Here is a 21466-nt window from a genome sequence, read left to right on the forward strand (position 1 = left end):
TAATAATAATAATAATAATAGCCATCTATTACTTAATATATGTGTGCTTGGTTTTTTTCTGATTCGTGAAGAAAACATATTGACCAACTCTCTCTCTCTCTATCTCTTTCTCTCTCACACACACACTCATAAGTATATTAGTACGCAAACGCATACATGCACTTGTGCACATGTTTCCATTCTGGTCTTTACCTATTAATATTAAACCGGAACAACTGAGACACTCCCTGCATAACCAACACATCCTGCTGCATTATTTAAGAGCTAAAGCTGAATGACTACAAAGAAATGCAAATTTAAAGCCGGTATGTTTGCCTTTTTATGAATTATAAATCTCGTTGCGAAACCTAAATTGTTTCGCAGTCGGCTTTTAATTGAAACGGATTGTATGTATGTCGATATTAAATTTCAGATAATCCTATAAACGATGTGTTGTGAATGCTTAATTCACAACGATGTGATTAAATGAGGTAGTAATGGAGGTGTGGAAAAGTGGGTAAGAAGCTAGGTTTCCAACCATGATGTTTCAGGTTCAATCTAACTGTGCGATACCTTGGGTGTCTTCTACTATTGTCCCGGGCCGACCTAAGCTTTGTGAGTGGATTTGGTAGACGGAGACTGAATGAAGCCCACCGAATGTGTATGTGTTGTTGTTTTTGTTATCCTATCACAGCTTGACAACAGGTATTCGTTTGTTTACATCCTCGTAGCTCAGTGGTTCGACAAGAGAGACGGTAGAATAAGTACCAGATTCGGAAACAAAGTAGTGGTGTCGATTTGTTCGTTTAAACCGTTCAAGGTTGTGTACCACCACGGTCGCTGTACAATCACTGAAACAAGTAAAACAAGTTGCTAATCTATTCATTAATCTATTCGCTGGCCAATTCTTTTTTTATTTTATTTTCATTTCGTTCGTCAAACAAGATTAAGTTGTGAATATTGCTAAAGCATTCATTCTACTTCGGTTGTAAACGAATACCTTAAATCTTCCCATTATCCTCACCCTCGTCTCCCCCCACACACACACCACCACCACCAACACCACTATCACCAACACACGAAACAAGAAAATCTGTTGAAGAAATTAATATTCATGAGGCGGCGTTTTCAAGGTTTTATCAGTTGCATCCACCGTAGTCATTGTTCTCCTGCTACATCTATCAGTGTAAAAAGGACAGGGAGAAAATCACACCACCAGACATTCTGAATAATGCCAATCCTCATTACCAAGAGAAACATAATCTGATAAAGATGATTATAATCCTAATCTCTGTGAGAAATAATTGGTCACCAAGGTGGCGAACTGACGGAATGGTTAGGGCGTCGGATAAAATACCTCTGTACTCCAAGTTCATATTCTACGAACTCAGCTTTGCTTTGCAGAGTCGATAAAATACTACCAATCAAGCGGGGTGAATTAATTGACTGAGTTGTTACAGTATTGGATAGAGTTACTCGCCAGATTTGTTCCGACTATCTGCGTTCTGAGTTCAAATTCCACCCAGTCCACTTTGCCTTGGATTGATAAAAATTTATCAATCCAAGGCAGTGGATTGATGGACATGTAAGAACGTCCGATAGGATACCTTATTCCATCTCTTTGCGTTCTGAGTTTGGCTTAAAAAACCAACACCTGGTTACTTAGGGGGGGGGGGGGGGGTAAGTGTGTGTGTGTGTGTGTGTGTTACCTGTGGCTTTGAAGATTATTTCCTCTTTCCCTCCCTTCCACCAGTCACTGAAGCACTACAAATGATAATGGCGGCTGACTTCTCTTTTGGTAAAAAGGTAAAAGAACTGGGAGTAATCTTCTTCGGTAAAACCTATATTGTGGAACTAATGTTTGAATAAGATTGTGTGCCGTGTAGAGAAGAGGTATTGGATAAACTTGTATGTCATGGGGAAGAATAAAACTTTGACTAATGGGCTGCCGTCTAGTTTAACTGAAAAATTGTTCTCACTCTCTCTCTCTCTCTCTCTCTCACACACATACACACACACACGCACACACACACGTATACATGTGTGTGCGTGTGCATTTTTGATGAAGGGGCAGATATCCAGAACTTCCAATTGGTTTCGTAAAGGCATCTATAGATATCTATAAAGCCACACAGGTTAAATAAATATACATACATACATATATATATATATATATATATATATATATATATATATATATATATGGGAGAATGTACGAAAAAACAACAACAGACGAGGACAGGTGGTGTAAATAACAAAAGGATGTATTAGTATGACGCTCGGGAATACGGAAAGTCTTTGACGTTTCGAGCTACGCTCTTCAACAGAAAGAATACGGAGACAAGGAGAAAAACACGGAGAAAAAAAATTGAATAGTGTTCAGTCAACGGTCAATCATAATACATATATATATATATATATATATATACAGAGAGAGAGAGAGAGAGAGAGAGAGAGAGAGAGAGAGAGAGAGCACTCGCAGAAATTGCGACAGGCAATGTGTGTGTGTGTAGCTATTCCTGTAGGTATTCCTCTGAGTTATTTTCAATTTGTCTGCAATATTACTTTGTAAGTAAAAAGTATTTGCAGGCTCAAAGCTATCACAGTATTTGTGCCTGTGCATGTGTGTGTGTGTGCATATATGTGTGCTTGTGTGTACGTATATATAGTCGCAGGAATAGGCAGGGGAGCAAAGAGTGCTCGCGACTCGGCGCATACACGTTGCAAGACAGCATCAGAAAAGAAATCTAAATGTAACAATAAGAGTTATGAGTACCTTCACACGGAGTGTGAATGACATCGCATATGAGGTGATCATTCGTTTCTCGCTGTTCTGTTTTGATATGCAAAACTAGACAAATGATTAATAATGTGAATAAAAGAGCAGAAAAGTCGTTAACATACTGATATTCATTGCTTAGAAATTTTGAAGTGTTTATAAGCTTTTACACTAGATTACACCATGTTACATCAGGCAACAACACCCCTGGGTCATATTAGACCTAATTACTCCAGACGATACAAATATTCGTGCACACACACACACACACACACACACACGGATCAGTTCAAAAAGTATTTATCTTTCTTTCCGCCGTCTTTCACTTCATCAAAATGGCGTACACCTCAAAATGTTCAGTCAATCAAAGATCCTTTCCAAGAGAGAAAGGCCGATTTGCTGGGTTCTGTGGTGTATATATTCCCCTCCTGTACGGGACGTCAGTCCGTCGCAAGATTATACATTTTTAGCTGCTGAGTGGGTTGGAGTAACGTAAAATGAAGTGTTTTGCTGAAAAGCACAACGCATCGCCCGGTCTAGAAATCGAAACCACAATTTTATGATCATGAGTGCAACACCCTGGCCACTAAGTTACGCGCCTCCACGTAAAATTTTATTCACAGTTTGGACGTCCACATTTTTTAACCGTTGGTTTCCTGGTTGTTTTGTAAAGCTTCGCATTTGTTAGCAGTCTCTTTAGCGATTTGTGATGCTTTTTGCATTTGATAAGTTTGTGCGTTTTCAGGATGTTGTTCATTTTTGGATCTCTAGTTAGTAAAGGGAGATTTTGCTCAATAGTGTTGGATTCTCAAGCGCGAGCAAGTGAGGCTAGAGGTATTATCCAACGCACTTGGTTTATCCTGAGGTCTTCTGTCAGCTGGCACGGGTTGAAGAATCTGTCTTGCAGTTCTTTCTTGCGACATACTAGTCAATTTCTAATAAAATATACATTGCTAGATAGACGTAAATAGACAGCTAGAGTGGAAGTCGATTGTTAAAATCACGAATAACTTTAGCTCTCGGTTATTTCTATTAAAATTAGTTGTTACCAAATTTTGATAGCAGGTTAGTACGTCACAAAATTATATCGAAGCATCATATCTGGGCAAGTGTAGCACAGACTGCGGTTGTATACTGCAGTACATGACTGAAGTTTGTAGTACACCTCTGGTTATAATGATACATCAATGTTTCATATATTTCATATATTTCATATATTTCATATATTGTATTAACTCATGAAGTTATTGAGGTATTTGAGTGAATCCTGTATTCGATCATATTAGTATTTCGTCATATCAATGAGCTACAACACTGATATAGTTATATTTGAAATAATTTATTGAATAGTTGTGTGAAGCAAGGGTCCCTTACCACCTAGCTGTAGAACAATATCGGGCTGACAGTCATTTGGTGCCAGATCGCACTGAATGAACAGATTTTAAAAATTTTATTTCCATTTTATTTACTATTGCTATCTGTAGGTTGTTTTTGAATTATATACACATTATAATGTAATATATATTATATACATAATAATCAAATTATATATAATGCACTTTATCTTATTTTGTTATGCACCTGCTCTCCCGGTGTTAAAATTGTCTTGCATAAAACCGGTCCATGGTGCAAAAAAGGTTGGGGGCCGCTGGTGTAAAGTACGAAATGCTTTGTGTTTTACATAATTTATAACCGTGTTTCACGAGAGTTAAATTTTGCGGCAGACGCCATTTTGAAATTAAAAAAAGACACTGATAAGTCGATTTACATTGATCAAGTCCTTTGTGAAAGCTGCAAGTAGGGAGAGTCATGGTACTGGTGGTAGGGGTTGTAGTCCATGAAGTTGTGGTGGTGGTAGATAGATAGATAGATAGATAGATAGATAGATAGATAGATAGATAGATAGACAGACAGACAGACAGACAGACAGACAGACAGACAAACAGTCTGACGGTCGGACAGACAGACAGACAGTCCGGAGATCGGCAACGAGTAACTCAATATAACGATTTATGAAGTTTCGACTCCAATATATAAATAAATACATGTGCATGTGTCTTTCTAACTATCTGTCTCTTTGTCTACCAACTTGTCTATATATATGAGCAGTCACACACACACACACACACACAAACACACACACACATACATACGCGCAGAGAGAGAGAGAGAGAAAGAGAAGCATTTATAGACACATGGCACTTTCAAACATATTTCTCAACCACGATCTAAAACACCTGGGAAAACTGATACATACATACATACATACATATATATATATATATATATATATATATATATATATATATATATATATATATATATATATATGTATATGTATGTATATATATATATATATATATATATATATATATATATATATATATATATATATATATATGTATGTATGTATGTATGTATGTATATATATATATATATATATATATATATATATATATATATATATATATATATATATATATATATAGCATCTGCTAGTCTCCTTTACCCCCGTCTCCTTACCGCCATCTCATGCTCTCTCACCCTCCCACTCATTCTCAGTGCCTCGGTTTCATCGTCCGTGGTTATTTATAAACCTAACTGCAGCCTCAACTATTTTCCTCTCGGTATATTACGCTTTAATAACAATATAATGATAATGACGACAATAATGTTAATTATTAGTATTAGTATTATTTATTACATTTGTAGTAGTAGTAGTAGTAGTAGTAGTAGTAGTATTGGGAGGTGGAGGTGGAGGAGGCGGTGTTTAGGTAGTGGCATTGATGGTGGTGTTGGGGAAAATATTTGGTAATGAAAATGGATGATGGTGAAGGTGATGATGACGACGACAACTACGACGACGTAGATAAAGACTGCGATAACGTGGGTTGATATTTGCGATTCTTTGGTCTTTTCAATTTTTAATATAATGCTGTATAAAGGCGGCGAGCTGGCAGAGCCGTTAGTGTGCCGGGCAAAGCGCTAATCGACATAACGCCCGTCTTCGTGTTCTGAGCTCAAATTCCACCGAGGTCGACTCAGCCTTAAATCCTTTCGGGGTCGATAAACTAAGTACTAGTTGAGCAATGTGGTCGATGTAATCGACTTACCCCGTTCCCCATAAAGGACTGGCCTTGTGCCAAACTTTCAGACTTATGTAATGCTGTCTGGAGGCATTGGCGGGCAGAAACAATAAAAGTGGTGCTGCAGACGATTAAGAAATCAATGTTCTATTTATTTATCTACGTCATTTTGCGTTCTGAGTTCGAATCCCACCGGGATCGACCTTTCTTTTCATCCTACTAGGGTTGATAGAATTATCTAACAGTTAAATTAATAAGATCGATATAATTGTCTGCACACCCTACTTTTCCCATTGCACGCCCTCTAGTGAGAAATCTTCTTTCTATGTAAATGATAAGAGAATCAGTATCATTGTTCAAAGGTCGCTACTTGGCAAAACCTGTACAGTTGCAAAGTAAAGGGTTTTGTAATACTTTTGTACTAATATATGTATTTGTGAGTTCAAATAACGCTTGTGATGACTATAATTATCTCTTTCTGTCTATCTGTCTGTCAGTCTCTCTTTCCCCCTCCCCTCTCTCTATTTCATTTTTTTAACCATTCTACTCTATGCAGTACATCGGACCATTTGTGCGTACCAGCTCGACTCTCCTCTTCGAGGAAAGGGAAAGGAACATTGTTTATAGCTCTCACATGATTCTTTCACAGAAAGAATCATGTGAGAGCAGTATATTCGATTCTGAGAGAGAAAAAAAAAAGAGAGAGAGGGAGAGAGCGCGGAGAAAATAGGGTGGGAGCGAGAGAGAAGAATCTCCCCCAATGTTTGTCTTATCCTGATTCCTCCTGCTCTTCTTGGAGCATCGATCGAACGTAGAGCTTTTCGATTTGACGCATCAAACCCGGTTGTCTTGAAAATTTCTATGCCTTGTGAGTGAATTGCTTTGCTCACTTTTTCATGCTCTTGCTTCGTGTGGCTGGGATCATCTCAGGTGAGTGAAGCTAGTGTCATCCCAACACTGGTGGAGCCGACCAGGTCCACTAGTGCTCTCCATCGCTGACAGTCCTGTGTCACCCCCTCTGCTTCCTTCACGGTGATGTCGAGCCTCTGGAAATCTTCCCCAGTCACATCCAACCATTTGGTGCAGGGTCTACCATGACACCTAATTCAGCCCGCAGCTATTGCATCGATTGAGAATAAAGCCCTGGTAGGATGATCTGGTGGGAGATGGAGGACATGTCCGTACCAGCGCATGCGACGGATAGCTATATTATAAATAATTCTTTTATTTTATAATTCATTTACTTGTTTCAGTCATTTGACAGAGTCCATGCTGGAGCACCACCTTAAAGGGTTTTAGTCGAAGAAATCGACCCCAGAACTCATTCTTTGTAAGCCTAGTACTTATTCTATCGATCTTTTTGCCGAACCGCTAAGTTACGGGGACATAACACACCACCATCGGTTGTCAAGTGATGGCGAGGGGACAAACATACACATACACACACACACACAAGCATATATATATATACAACGGGCTTCTTCCAGTTTCCGTCAACCAAATCCACTCACAAGGTTTTAGTCAGCCCAAGGCAATAGTAGAAGACATTTACCCAAGATGCTACGCAGTGGGACTCAACCCGGAACCACACAGCTACGCCTGAGCCTGTCTAAAACAAGAATATGCTGAGAACATGAGATGTTTCATGCATTGCACAGCACAGAAGATAATCACAGGCAGTTTTATATGTACCAGATCCTAGTAGCGGGAGTGAAATTTCGTTGGAGTCATGGGGCATCTCTCACCCTCCACTACGTGGGTTAGTTGCCCCATATTTATTAATATTTGCATTTTATTTCTATTTATTTTATTTGTATATTCATTTATTTATTAGTGTAATTTATCTAAACCATAGCACTTCATTTCACGTTGGTCTAATCAGCTCAGCAGTATAGAGTACAGGTCTCTCTCTCTTTCTCTCTTCCTCTGTCTGTCTGTCTCTCTCTCTCTCTCTCTCTCTCTTCTCTCTCTCTCTCTCTCTCTCTCTCTATCTATCTATTTATCTATCTATCTCTATCTATCTATCATTCTATCTATCTATCTGCATCTATTTGTCTATCTTTCTAATCTTTCCTTCAAGCAGTTACACCCTGAACGTTTTGCCGGGCCAAAGATGAAGGGGTCAGAATGGTGGCTCGCGACTACATAAGCCCAAAATACAATTAACAAAAGCATGATACATGTTACCAAATATTACTCTCTCGAGAGTAACGGGTGGCTGTACTTCGTTTATAATATCAGGAGTGCACTTCAAGGTTGAGCAGACCTATTTCTCACTGAAATTACTCGAATTTAACCTCCACATATTCGCCCAAGCTTTCATTCTGACAAGACCGATGTTAAAATTGGTTGCTTCAAGTTCATTTTCATTTGTAGGTCTCATCACTACAAATGGCTTTCTTCATTTAACAGAGCAGTGTATCCTGGGGGAAATTTATCCGCTATTTCTAGCAAGTTGTGAGACCAGATAGAGACCCGAATGCGGCACGTATCTTGTCTTCTGTATTAAGATGCATGCATACACACTGCAATGATTCATGTGTTATGTGGTGTGTCTATGTTTTGCTTACATCAAACATATAATGTTTATTTAACTAATGAAATAAACATAAAATACCGAGGGATTATCGCATTATCACTGAGACAAAAGAAAGACGGACAGACGGACAGACAGACAGACAGACAGACAGAGAAACAGACGGACAAACACACTGACAAATAGATAGATAGGTAGAAAGTTAGATAGACGTACGTATACTTGTTTGCATGTAAGTATGCATATATTCATATGCTTACTTACATGAATACAGATATGCATATGCATATGCATATACACTTATCGACAAACGTACCTACGCGCACACATACGTATACACACACACACACACACACACACACGCACACGCACGCACGCGCGCGCGCAGCACACACAGAGAGAAACACACACAAACATATTAACAAATATGGTGGATGATTCCGAAAGGAGAGAGATTCGGGGAGTTAATAGTGTGGGTGTGGGTAACCTAATACCATACAAAATTATACGAGTGCAGGGGTGCCGAATACAAATGTTTTTATGTGTTTGGTAATTATAAAGGGTAGTGAAGAGGTTGTGTTTTCACAACCAAAACAAAACGATTTGGTGTCGGCGTTGCCAGCATTGTTTCTTTACTCTTTTACAAAGAAAAAAAAAAATAGAATGTAACTCCGTATAATATATATATATATATATATGTATGTATATAATTAATTGAAAAACGGGAAAAAAAGACAAGAAAAACAACAATGCGAGAACGTAGTACATGCAAAGTATTAATGAGACGCTCAGAGAAGGAAATAAAAAGAGTGGTTGTTTTACGTTTCGAACATAGCTCTTTTTCGGAAACAGGAGACGTAAGAAAGTCCAAAAGAAAAGGGAGAAAGTGGAAAAACTCGAATGACCGGGAGTTGATGGACAAAGAGAAAGTGCTTTCTGGGACAGGAGAGTGTGAAGTATGGTTGGTATCTATGCGTATGTGTGGGTGTGTGCGCGTGTGTGCGTGGTGGCATGTGTGTGTGTGGTAGTAACTAAATGTGTGTATGTGCGTGGTGGCGTATGTGCGTGTGGTGGTAGCATGTGTGTGATACCGTAAGTGTGTATAGTAGCGTGTGCGTGTGTGTGCGTGGCAGTAACTGAGTGCGTGTGTGTGCGTGGTAGCGTGTGCGTGGTAGCGTGTGCGTGGTAGCGTGTGCGCGTGTGGTGGTAACTGTGTATGTATGTGATTGGTATTAACTGTTTGCTTGTGTTCTGAGTGGTCTGTGTGCGTCTGTTAATGTCGTAGTGAGAGACCAGCAGTTATGCTGACAGGTGTATGTATTGGTTGTTGTGGCAGTGTGTGTGTGTGTGTGTGTGTGTGTGTGTATGTTTGCACGCATGCGTCGATGGGATGGTCAGTAGTGAGTCGGGAAAGTTTGAAGGGTGTTTGAGTGGCAGTCTAAAGGGTGAGTGAATTCATGTGGATGTGTGTTGGCATGTGTACGGAGTGGGAATGTGTGTGTTTGTGTGAACATGTGTATGGATGCGTGTGCGTGTGTCCCACTCTCTCTGTAGCGTTCTCTCTGTTTCTGTCTCTCTGTATGCGTGTGTCTTTGTGTGTGCGTGTGGGGATATGTGTATGTGCGTGTGAGTGAGTGTGGAAGTATACGTGTGTATGTATGTGTGTGCATGTATGTGTGTGTATGTATTGTGTGCATGTATGTGTGTGCTGTGTGTGTGGCGGTATGTGCAATCATTTATGTGAGCGTGCGTGTTTGTGTGCACGTGTATATGTGCGTGGAGTTGTGTGTATGGAGGTATACGTGCGTTTATGTGTGTGCGTGTATGTATGTGTGTGAATGTATGTGTATGCATGTATGAGTTGTGTGTGTGTGGAGGTATATGTGCGTACGTGTGTGCCTGCGTGTGTGTGTACGTCTGTGAGGAGAGAGAGGTGAGGTGGAGTGTGGGTGCGTTGTCTGAAGAGTGTTTAAATGGGTGAGGGTGGTTGTGTGTGGGTGTGTTAGCATGTGTGCGTGGACGAAGTGGGAATATGTATATGCGTGTGCGTGCACATGTATGGGTGTGTGTGCGCATGTTTATCGTTGTGTCATTCTGTCGCGCTCTTTCTCTCTGTATAAATGTGCGTGCGTGTACCTATCTCTGTGTGTCACTCTGTTGCATGTGTGTGTGTGGAAGTGTATGTACGTGCGTGTATATATATGTGTATGAGTGTTTGTGTGTGCGTTTTATGTGTGCATGTGTTGTGTGTGGAGGTATATGTGCCTTCGTCTGTGTAAAGGATTGTGTATGCGTGCGTTGCCTACATGTGTGCATGTGTATGTGTGCATGCGTGAGAGGAGATGGGTGATTGTATGTGGTGTGTGTTGTGTGGTGTGTGGTATAGGATTAGGAGATAAAAAAATTAACACAAATAATAAGTAGTACAAATAATACAAAAAAAAAGCAGGAATTGGTAAAATAAAACCATAAAAGGAAAAGATTGTATGAACAAATCAGTGAGAGAAATAAAAATAATAAAATAAAAAAATAAAAGATAAAAAGATAAAAATAAAAAATAAAAATTAAATAATAAATAATAAAATAATAGAATGAGTAAAAATTAAATAAAAATTAAATAAAAATAAGATAAATTGGATAAAAACTAAAGTAAAATAAAAAAATAAAAAATAAAAAAATAAAAAATAACAAAATAAAAAATAACAAAATAAAAGGATCAAAATAAACAAGTACAACAGTAACAGAAATAAACGAATAAAAAGTGAATAAAAATAAATAAAAATAACAGAATAAAAAATAAAAGAATAAAGGATAAAATGTCGATAAATAAACGATAAAAGTTATAAAAAATGTAAAAATAATAAATAAATGAGTAAAAATAATATGGGGTAAAAAGTTATTTTTTAAGTAAGGTGTAGGTAGAGTCATTGAGAGGAGGAATTTGTGTTGAGTCCGAAAGGAGTTTGGTCATGTAGAGTAGAAATGTAACACTGTTCCAGGCGGAGTCTAAAGTTGGTGGATCCATTGTGTTGGACGAGGCCGAAGACGGCGATATTTGAGGTGGAGTGGCTGGCCAAGCGAAAATGACAGGCGACGAGGGTATTTGTACGTAGACGAACATCTCGTAAATGTTCGGTGAACCGTTCGGCTAGCCTGCGGCCAGTCTGACCAACGTAAAGTTTGTTGCAGAGGTTACACCTGATGCAGTAAATAAGGTTGGAAGAAGTGCAGAAGGAGTTGCTAATGTAGAGGGTGTGCTGGTTGGATCCGGTGAGGGAGATGGTGTTAGAGATGAAGGGACAGGTGTAGCAACGGGATCTGGAGCAAGGGAAGGATCCAGGTTGGGTTGGGTTGGAATGGAGGGGGAAGGTTGCTACAGACCAGTAGATCGCGTAAGTTACGGACGCGTTTTGAAGGAGGGCAAGGGTGGGTTGGGGAGAATATGGAGGGTGTGGGATCAAGCTGGAGGCGACGGAAGGCCCGTAGGATCCTCCGACGAAGGAGTAGGGTGGAGGGGTGGAAAATGAGGGTAAAGGGGATACGGTTGGTAGATCGGTGTGGGGAAGGAGAGAAGGTGGTGGTGTGATCGATTAGAGGAGCGCGGCTAAGGGCAGTTTGAACAAGGGTGGATGGGTATCCGCGACGCATGAACAAGCGGATCAGGTACTGGGGATCACCGCGTACAGAGATTTGATGTCCAAGATGCATAGGAAGCGTGAGGGGGCGGGAGGGAAGGAGAAAGAATTGAAGAGGCAAAGGGCGTGGTTGGCGTCATGTATATGGGATGGGAGGGCAGCAACAAAAGGGACAGGATGAGGTCTATATATATATATATATATATATATATATATATATATATATATATATATATATATATATAAAATTATGAAATACGGTTTGGAGCCGTATACTCAATAGACTGGAACATGAAAATGTAATGGTATATCTTTAGCCACCTCCGAAAAAATCTTGAATCGAAACAGCTGTCAGAGATTATGTCCTATTTCATAATTAATAAATAAGTATTAATTTAATTATCTCTCTATTTTCTTATTTTCTGAAAAATATATATAAACCCCGGTTTATCCAGTTACCTTACAACTGAATATTAATTGTAATATTCAATACTTCTTATAATAGGGAGTAAACCAGTGTATTCATTACATTTTTTTATCCCTTAATGAGGTTTGTAACCTTTATTTGAGCTTATATATATATATATATATATATATATATATATATATATATATATATATAGCAATTGGAAGGGCGTGACCCAACTCAAATAAACATTAACAACTGTGTGACGTGAGGGCTAAGGAGAAATGAAAGTGTCACCTCTGGAGTTTGCCCATGATCACTATGTTGATAGGTAACTGAACAGAATAAATTTGCAATCTATAAATCTCTTTGAATGACCAATCACTTATCTGGAAAGGCTTTGAAATTTCATCAACATCGGAAATTTATGAATTTTCATGGAGGGTATAATGCAGTATGTTTGGTTTGAATTTGAGGTGGCTTAAACCACCTCAAATTCAAACCAAACATACTGCATTATACCCGTTCTTATGCATTGAATCTAAGTTCCAACTATCATAAGGATCCATTCAGTAATTTTGGTCCGTGAAATTGTATGAGACATACGGCATTACCCTAGGGTTGGATTTTGGGTTCCAAATTTCATTAGGATAGGTGCGGTAGTTTTCGAGTCTATAAGTAACATACGAACACACATAAAGACATTGACTTTTATATAATATATATATATATATATATATATATATATATATATATATATATATATATATATATATATATATGCATGCACACATACATACATGTATGTGTGTGTGTGTATTATATATATATATATTCACAGAAAGATAGATTGATCGATACAATTGAGTAAGCAAGCAAAAATATGAGACATTGCCTTGAAGAATACTTTGCCGAATGAATCGACCCCAGTGCTTTTTAAAATTTTATTTTGATAAGCCTGGTACTTATTCTATCGGTCTCTTCTTGTCAAACCAGTAAGTCATGGAGATGTAAATAAACCAACACCAGTTGTCAAGCAGTGATGAGGGAGAAACACAGATACAAAAGCACACACATACACTTACATATATACATATGAATAAGATGGATTTCTTTCAGCTTCTGTCCACTAAATCCACTCACAAGGCTTTGGTTGGTGTGAGACTATAGCAGAAGACACATGCCAAGTTACCATACAGTGGGACTGAACCGAGGATCATGTGCTTTGGAAGCAAGTTTCTTACCACACACCCACACCTTCACCAATAATTATTTGCTAGTTTATTTTGTCTCTTTGTCTTCTCTCCTAGTGCTGTATGAATATTTGATGTGGTTTTAGAGTCAAGTTTTGGCTGCTATATCTAGCATGATGGTATTTCTAAGGTACCCTTAATTATAATTTTAATAATAATTATTACCCATGAGTTTTTTTATTCCCATGCTAATCACTTGATATGATCGGTATTTAAAATAATGATCTTATCCTTATTTATATAAATTTATATGTGTGTGTGAGGGGGTATAAGATAGCGGTAGAAATGGCACAGAAGTAAGTCTAAGTCATTTCAATCTAAGAGGGAATTTAACAAGAATAATTTTTTTAATTATATAAAATAATATAAGGAAAATATTTCCGGTTTCGATGAATTTCATCTTATCAAATATCAGTAAATAATTTATAAAAATTTTAAGTAAAAACGGTTTATCTTCTGTCTGGTGATCATGAACTTGTCTGCTTTATATATATATATATATATATATATATATATATATATATATATATATATATATATATATATATATATATATATATATATATATAGAGAGAGAGAGAGAGAGAGAGAGAGAGAGAGAGAGAGAGAGAGATACATATATATATATATATATATATATATATATATATATACAGAGAGAGAGAGAGAGAGAGAGAGAGAGAGAGATATATACATATATATATAATATATATATATATATATATATATATATATATATATGTATGTATATATACGCATACATATATATATATATATATTTACATATATACATACATATATATATATATATATATATATATATATATATATATATATATATGTATGTATATATACGCATACATATATATATATATATATTTACATATATACATACATATATATATATATATATATATATATATATATATATATATATATACACATATATGCATATACATAATACGTACACATACACACGCATACACTTATCCAAGGACGTATATTCATGCATGCATACATACGTGCACATATACACACACATCACATATCTAAGTACGTATATTCATACATGCATACATACATACATACATACATACATACATACATACATACATACATGCATGCATGCATACATACAGTGTGGAATCTGTCGAAGGACATGTCCTTTCATGTTTATAAAAACAATGTTCCACTGTTATGTTGTAACTTCTCAGACATCATGTCATAACATGTTTGTTCTGTGTGAAACAGTCGATTCACTGCCAATTTTTGTTACAGAAGCTGCAGTCATAGACTGACGTGGTGTTTTAATGCGAGACTGGTGTTAACGACTCAGCCTAACCGTTTGTACCTTACTACATTGCACTGTAAATGACTCCTTGTTGTATTCTGATCGTTGTAGCTTAATGCATTGTAATATAATAGTATATGCAACTGGCTATGATCGTTTCTAGCTTATGACTCTGTATTATTACAATCTTCTATCATTCTGACTTTCGTGCACTCTGAAGATTAACAAAAAGAAAACGTGATACTGGTGTACTGAAGATTAAAAATATAAAATACAGTGGTTTAGAGATAAAAATTAGGGAAAACATCGTACAGAAAAGTATTATTTTCGCTTGTATTAAACATAATTGCGAATGAAAAGAATTATAACTCTCTTACTCTCTCTTTACTCTTTTACTTGTTTCAGTCATTTGACTGCGGCCATGCTAGAGCACCGCCTTTAGTCGAGCAAATCGACCCCAGGACTTATTCTTTGGAAGCTTAGTACTTATTCTATCGGTCTCTTTTGCCGAACCGCTAAGTTACGGAGACGTAAACACACCAGCATCGGTTGTCAAGTGATGTTGAGGGGACAAATACAGACACACAAACATATACCAGGTGTTTTGTTTTTTTTTCAAGACGTTCAGAAATTAGGAAGGATTATCTCGAAAGCTTTACAGGAATTGCTCGTGCTTTAAAGCGACTTTTTCAAAAAAAAAAGGAATTCGAATACTATGCGAAGCGTGAAAATTTAAACGCCTATCATGGATACGTCAGAATTGCTTATGGGAACGAATTAGAAGCTCGGGAGGAAAAGGAGAAGGGAAAAGGAAGAAGAGGTGGAGGAAATGAAGAAGAAGAAGAAGAAGAAGAAGAAGAAGAAGAAGAAGAAGAAGAAGAAGAAGAAGAAGAAGAAGAAGAAGAAGAAGAAGAAGAAGAAGAAGAAGAAGAAGAAGAAGAATGCCAAGTAGCCAACACTTAGTGGTGCTTTTGCATAAATGAAAAGCTAAGAAAAGCAGTTGTACACATGTGCGTACATTTGTATATACATCCACACACGGATATATGTGTGTGTGTGTGCACGTGTGTGCGTATGTGTGTGTATGAATATGTGTGTGTGTGTGTGTCTTTATACTTGTGTCATTATACCTGTGTTTAGTTCTCCAACCGGTGTTGGTTTCTTTATGTCCCCCGTAACTTAGAAGTTCGGTAAAAGAGAAAGATAGACTAAATAACAGGCTTCAAATTAAGTACTGCTATCGATCTCTTTTCGATCGACACTTCAAAACACTTCAAGACGGTGCCCCGCTACATGTCCACATGTCTACATGACAGAAGCAAGCAAAAGAGCTAAGGATAATATATACACCGATATACATAAATATATAATCAGATATGGTGATGCAAACAAACAAACAAACAAAAAATAGAACTCAAAATATGAGTACATGTATATTTTTATCAATAGTTAGTAGAAGCAACAGACTGACCCAAAGTCCGAGTGATTCATCAATGGACGAAACTCTCGGACCTTGAGTCACTCAGTTGCTTCTGCTAAACATTAACGAAAGCATATATATATATATATATATATATATATATAGTCATATATATTCATATATCTATGCACACACACACACACACACACACACACACACACACACACGCACATATATATATATATATATATATATATATATACAGATATAGGGCAGGGAATCGTCAATTAGTAATAAAATTAATAATTAACAATTTTGCCAAGTAGTTCAGTATGAAAAAACCTTTATCGGTAAGGGTTAGGGTTAGGGTTTCTTTGACTGCTATTTCTAAATTCTCAGTATGTTGAAGAAGCAACTCATGCTAATCCCTGTATATTTATGATTAACCTCGTGGGCATCGGTACCATTTTCCTCTTTCTCCGTTCTTCCATTCTCCGAACTTTCCATCTTTCCGACGAAGGGCTACGCCCGAAACGTCATACACTCTCTCTTTCCTTTCCTGAGCGTCCAATAATACTATCCATATCACGTCCTCACTTTGTTGTTTTTTTGTTATTGTTTTTTTAACTATATATATATATATATGTATATATATATATATATATATATATATATATATATATATATATATATATATATATATATATATATATATATATATATCAATCAATTTTTTTTTTCTCCGTGTTTTTCTCCTTGTCTCCGTATTCTTGCTGTTGAAGAGCGTAGCTCGAAACGTCAAAGACTTTCCGTATTCCCGAGCGTCATACTAATATATACTTTTGTTATTTACACCACCTGTCCTCGTCTGTTGTTATTTTTTGTATATTCTCCCATATATATATATATATATATATATATATATATATATATATATATATATATATATATATATATATATATATATATATATATATATATATATATATATATATATATATATATATATATATATATATATATATATATATATATATATATATATATATATATATATATATAGGCGTAGGAGTGGCTGTGTGGTAAGTAGCTTGCTTGCCAACCACATGGTCCCGGGTTCAGTCCCACTGCGTGGCATCTTGGGCAAGTGCCTTCTACTATAGCCTCGGGCCGACCAATGCCTTGTGAGTGGATTTGGTAGACGGAAACTGAAAGAAGCCCGTCGTATATGTGTATATATATGTGTATGTGTGTGTGTGTGTTTGTATGTCTGTGTTTGTCCCCCCAACATCGCTTGACAACCGATGCTGGTGTGTTTATGTCCCCGTAACTTAGTGGTTCGGCAAAAGAGACCGATAGAATAAGTACTAGGCTTCCAAAGAATAAGTCCTGGGGTCGATTTCTTCGACTAAAGGCGGTGCTCCAGCATGGCCGCAGTCAAAAGACTGAAACAAGTAAAAGTGTAAAAGTGTATATATACACACACATACATATATATGTATATACGCGTGTGTGTGTGTGTGTGTGTGTGTGTGTGTGTGTGTATGAGTGTGTATTTGCTTACGTCTGCGCGCGCGTGTCAGTGTCTAGGCCATATATATATATGCATGTGTGTGAATTGGGTTGTTTTTTTTATGAAGGCCAATCTACCAATAAAATAACTCACACTAACTGTTGTTCCCAATTAACTAATCAATGAATTGATTTTTCTAAGTCTATTACCCACAAATCTGAATTTTTACAATATCTTATTTTCCCTCTGTTTTATGACGCACGAATATCCATTGTGTTCAGTATTAATCTATGTATGTATGTATGTATGTATGTATCTATCTATCTAGACACACACACATATATGTATGTATATGAATATATATATATATATATATATATATATATATATATATATATATATATATATATATATAAGAATTTAAGGATTGGAGAAAACGCATGTTACAGCTTTAATATCAAAGATCCCTATGGGTCACACAGGTTGTAATCCTTTGAAACATATGTAGGAATAAAGTATGCAATTATAACATGCGTTTTCTCCAATCCTTAAATTCTTAAATATACTCAAATACCCAAAATTTCAAGGAGTTCCTGCCTTAAAAACAGGAACTAAACCACAGTTATTTTGTGTTCTTTGCTACATTGGTTTCTATTAACCCATTTATTCTATCAGAAGAATTTTTATTCATTAAGATAGAAGAAATACACTTAATTATATATATATATATATATATATATATATATATAGAAAGAGGAAAACAGTTTTAAATCTCTGAGCAACAAGTTTGTAACAATACTACAGAGTAAAATCCATTTGCCAACGTCAAGTAGCAGTCCTGATTAGGACGGTGTTACTACCCTTTTTAGCCCCAGGAAAATATCTTGGATCCTTCTGATTTGGCGGACACCACTTGTTTTCTTAACGAAACACTTTCAAACTGGGGACACTGGTAGAATGTGTCATATAAAACATCTTTTACTCTTAGTGTTGTTGAGAAAAGTTTATATTTTAAAAGTTATTTCGTGTTAAAATTATCGTATTTCGGTAATTTCACCAATCATGACGTCTATTGAGGTGAAAACAATTACTGCTGTGGATTGTCAACAAGACGTTGTGGCGGTGTAATGGGATCTATATATGCATGTATGTATTCAATATATCAAATTAATGTTTAAGTAAGTGTCTTAAAATATATTGTCGGTATTTATTAGCTCAATTATTAACGAACCGTTAAAATCCAGCATATCATTACAATGAAGCAGTTACGAGTAGAATAAATTTTTCACGCCTACACACATACATGAACACACGCACACACACACACACACACAAACGCACACACACACACGCACACACATGCAAGAGGTGCTGAAAAGTTTCTGGCTTTGGGTAAAAGAAAATACAGGAGGATCAGTTAATTAAGATTTTGTTCAACATATTCCTCTCTCAGATTCACATACTTATTACAGCAATACTTCAGTTTTTCTAAGCTCTGTAACAGAACTTGGAATGTTGGGCCTTTAGCCAGGCCTTCTTGACACCCTTAAGATCAGGAACTTTTCAGCGCTCTCTCGTAAATATTATTGGTTCAAATAATTGCTCAGAGCCATTTAGAAGAGCAAACAAACAAAAGCACAGATTTCATTAAGTATATTTTTGGCGGTGCTCCAGCATGGCCGTAATTAAATGACTGAAACAAGTAAAAGAGCTGCTGAATGAAATAATGAATCGAATGTGAAATATTTGCGTTTTATTACAATTCCCTCTTTCTCTGTGTGTGTGTATATATATATATATATATATATATATATATATATATATATATATATATATATATATATATATATATGTATGTGTGTGTGTGTGTGTGTGTGTGTGTGTGTGTGTGTGTGTGTGTGTGTGTGTGTGTGTGTGTAACAATTAGAAAATGGAGGATAATATGCTGAACCCAACTACTAACCCCCAACCCCTAACTCTCTCACGTTATATATATATATAATATATATATATATATATATTATTGGCAAACAGGACACAGTCGTGTGTCGATAAGCCAGCTGGAGGAGATGTCCTCCTGGGGCTAAAAGCAACAGTAACATCCACCCCTAGGGGTCAGCCACACTTAAGTGGCAATATACTACACTTTATCGTGCAGTTACTGTTAATACTTCATATAGAGAATTAACATATATATATATATATATATATATATATATATATATATATACATCTGATAGGTAGGGAAAATGGAGACAGGTTATGAAGCAGAAAGGTCAGGAACTACTTAGATGCACGGGAAGAGATTAGTTGCCTTCAATGATTGGCACTTTATTTTAACGAGGAGAAGGTCAGTGAAATAAAGTTGACCTCTGTAGGATTTGAACTCAGAACATAAAGACTCGGGGAAAATACTGCAAAGCATTTATTCCAACACTCCAACGATTCTGCAAGCTCACCGCCGTAGATAGGAAATAATGAAAGACAGAAATTAACTTCGTCGTTTTCTACGAGTAGAACTCAATGTGCGCGTGTGCGTGTGCGTGTGCGTGTGCGTGTGCGTGTGTGTGTGCATGCGCGCGTTCTGTTATTGTTCTATTCTGTTATTGTTCTATTTCACTTGGAACATCATAATGACGTCATCGAAGGTGTTGTTGTTTTTGTGGTGTTTACTTTCGCACTCTGTTAATCTCTCGGCAAAATCATTGGTGGTTGATATGAACTGAAAGAGTACTTAAAAGTATGTACTCCCACAGCTGAGGTCTCTTCAAAGAAAGTCCAGTGTTTTGATGTGGTAATAGGTCACCGGTGCTTCAGCTATGACGTCTTGTTTACAGAATTAAACCCCGTCACAGATAATATCTAGTATATATATATATATATATATATATATATATATCCCCCCCTCGTTCTTCCTCTGTACTACTACGTATCTCGCCTTACCCCTCTTGTTCTTCCTCTGTTACTACTACGTATCTCCTTTTCCCCCTCGTATTTCCTCTCTTTCTCTTTTCCTCTCGTTGCTCACCTATTCTTCTACTTCCTCCCTCTCTTTCTCCCTCTACCACTCTCTCTCTTCCCTTTACACCGGCATGGTCACATGCTTCCGGTCAATAATCCTTTCCTTCCTTGGCTTTCGCCAAGTAACGCACGCCACCACTTTGTCTCTCTCGGTTCCGTGCCTCATCGCGTTCATACACACATAATTTTTCTCGTCTGGCCGTAAAGCCTTTTCTGTTTGTTTTCCTGTCTTGTTTTTTGTCCGCCACTACATTCCTCCATGGCTAGATTCAATTTGCGTATACAAATTTAATCTGCGATCCATGGGACGAGCCGTTTTAACGATGCGTCCTGCCCGAAGCTCGTTGAAACGCCGGTGTTAAAACGTGGGTAGCTGATGAAGTAGAATGTTCTCTATGTGGCTCGTGTGTTCTCGTCTACGTTTGTTTGCAATGTCCTGTACCCAGATATGCACCTATACATACAGGTGGATGTCGGTATGCACATACCTGTACGTATATATGCATATACTCATTTACTTTTGTTTATATATATATATATATATATA

The 21466-nt window shown here is 36.9% G+C and overlaps 1 protein-coding gene across 1 annotated transcript in view; it reads right to left on the minus strand.

Annotated features, from left to right (window-relative positions):
• Window positions 1-21466, minus strand: part of LOC106870659 (inactive pancreatic lipase-related protein 1) — a 99406-nt gene that overhangs the window by 40064 nt on the left and 37876 nt on the right. The window lies entirely within an intron of this gene.

This window comes from Octopus bimaculoides, chromosome 8 (genome assembly GCF_046866305.1).
Source record: "Octopus bimaculoides isolate indiv1 chromosome 8, ASM4686630v1, whole genome shotgun sequence".
Lineage (NCBI taxonomy): Eukaryota > Metazoa > Mollusca > Cephalopoda > Octopoda > Octopodidae > Octopus > Octopus bimaculoides.